The sequence below is a fragment of the Babylonia areolata genome, chromosome 18 (assembly GCF_041734735.1).
Source record: "Babylonia areolata isolate BAREFJ2019XMU chromosome 18, ASM4173473v1, whole genome shotgun sequence".
In the NCBI taxonomy this organism is placed as follows: Eukaryota; Metazoa; Mollusca; class Gastropoda; order Neogastropoda; family Buccinidae; genus Babylonia; species Babylonia areolata.
The window spans coordinates 36,170,083-36,172,582 of record NC_134893.1 but is presented as its reverse complement, the minus strand read 5'-3'; the positions used below and the strand labels follow the sequence as shown (position 1 = coordinate 36,172,582).

Below are 2,500 nucleotides of genomic sequence, written 5' to 3'. Positions count from 1 at the left end.
AAAGAACTTAGAGAAAGACTTTTCAGCTCTTTTGTTATCGTTGGCACGACCACTTAGAAAACATTGTGAGATGCTCGTTATATGAATTGTATAAGACTTAGCTCAGAAGAGAGAAATAATATGTGGATGTTTTATAGATGAACAAATATGAACACACTCGCTCAGTTTATCCTTTATAACGACCAAGCAGACAGGGCAGCAAAAAGGGGAGCAAAGAATCACATAGATAGTATAAAAATATATTGCCCATTGTCATACAAGGAAATAAGCAATATACTAGAAAGAGACTTTTATAGGTGCTTGAATTCAATTCTAAAACCTCGTCAGTTGACTCTCTCAGACTTTGGTCCGATTCGCAGACCAATTCTGAGTTTAGCTCTCAGACTATTATCAAATTCATTACGGACCAAGTATTGTTCTAATGTCAAGTGCATATGCTTTAGTAACATCACAATTAAGCATATAAGTTTTGACTGTAGCTTGATGAAGCCTTATGTACACGAAAGTGTGTCTTCACAAGTGACTGAGAACGTTGATGTTTTTGAATTTTTGCATTCATTATCAGTTGTTTCGCTTGTCAGTTTAACGACTTCTCTTTTACGAAGTCCTTTAAGTAATTTCCTGTAATTGTTTTTTGTTGTTTTTTTTAATTCAGATTTCACCCTCATTTCACCCTCATTTACCCATTTTCCCCCATCCCTCCATTCATTTACATCTCCCACCCCTTCTAACCGATAATACTCAAATGTATTCATAAATACTTTAACAAAATGTCTTCAATCACCGATATGTGTGACGGGACATTAAACAAAATTCCTCCTCGCTCAGTTTAGGATGAGAATATCACAAGTTTAGGATGAGATTATCACAAATCAATGTTCACATACACCGTTACTCGAGGAAACGTTCGTTCGTTTATTTATTTATAGTCTGTTCATCTAAGATGATGATATTAGACTGAAAATAAATGATATTATCATTATCATTTCTATCATAATGATGATTGTTATTATTCATTAGAAATCGACATTTCTGTATATTCGAATGAAAAAGGGGCGGTTGAAGTGGAGGGGGGGGGGCGGGGAGGGGGGGGGCAAGGGGGAGGGGACTAAGAAAGGAAGAGACAGACAGACAGACAGAACAGAATGTGGAAAAGATAGAGAACAAAATCTAAAATGGAGAGGGTGAGTGTCAGTGATTGGAGAAAGAAAAAACATAATATTGGAAGGGTGTGTGTGAGAGGCGGGACGGGGGAAGCGGGATTAGGACAAAAAAATATCAATAATCAAATAATGTATGCACTACTTCTGTAGATTATTATTTGAAAAGAGGTTCATGTGGGGACCTACAATAAACAACCAACTGGACTATTTAATACATAGCTAGCTAACATTAATAAAGAAAAGTTTGAAATATATAACTTTTTCCAAAAAATGTTAACATTTGAAACTGGTAACACGTGTTCTGTAATTTCTGGAGGCAAAAAAGGTTTCATTACTAAACAGCGGGTTAAAACGTGTTCTACCGTTAAACGTCCCTTGCAAATGCATTCAATATTTTCACAATATTTTGTGTATGGGGCATTTAGTAATAACCTAAATGCCATGCTCTTAACAGCCCTGCCAGTTCTTTTAGCATTTCATAAGGCAGAAGTGTTAACTTCTAAAGACATAAAGGAATTTTGCATATTTCTTTCAACAATATTATACATTTCAGATGATGATAAACGATGAGGAAGTTCAATTGCATTTAAAGCGTTTTTAGCTCCAAGTTTTGCAAGATGATCTGCACGTTCTCCGCAGTGTGAGGGAATCCAGCACAAATCAATGTTCACATACACCGTTACTCAAGGAAACAAGAAGGCTGTAATTGTCCATTTTGTATTACTCACTTGAAACCGAAATTCACTTTGTTTTTGTGTGTTCAGTGTACGAAGATTTGAGATCGAAGTACTTACATGATATTGTCAGTTTCGAAAATCATAATCTGTATTTTGTGATAGTTTCAGAGGCGAGCATCATTGAGTTTGCTACACTTTTATTTTATGCCTTTAAGCTCAGATCTCAGATTCTGAATGCAGGCCAAAATATGTAAAATGGAAGTGAAGCAGTGTATAAGATAAAAATCGGTTAAGTATCACAAAACACAATTCTTTACATGAATTTGCTAATTATATATATATATATATATATATATATGTGTGTGTGTGTGTGTGTGTGTGTGTGTGTGTGTGTGTGTGTGTGTGTGTGTGTGTGTGTGTGTGTGTGTGTGTGTGTGTGTGTGTGTGTGTTTTGTTGTTGTTGTTCTGCTTCCTTTTCCATTATGTAACTTGTAGTATATAAATATGTCGAATGTGAACCACTATTCGAAGGGGCTGTGGCCTATTCAAGAAACTCCTGTCAGTGTCAGTGTGTCAGTGTCAGTGTCAGTCTCTCTGTCACTCTCTCTCTGTTTCTGCCCGTGTCTGCCTCTCTCTTTGTCTGTCTCTGTCTGTCCGTAT

General features: G+C 36.2%; 1 protein-coding gene across 1 annotated transcript in view; it reads left to right on the top strand.

Annotated features, from left to right (window-relative positions):
* Positions 1–2,500, top strand: part of LOC143291961 (serine/threonine-protein kinase meng-po-like) — a 20,748-nt gene that overhangs the window by 2,888 nt on the left and 15,360 nt on the right. The window lies entirely within an intron of this gene.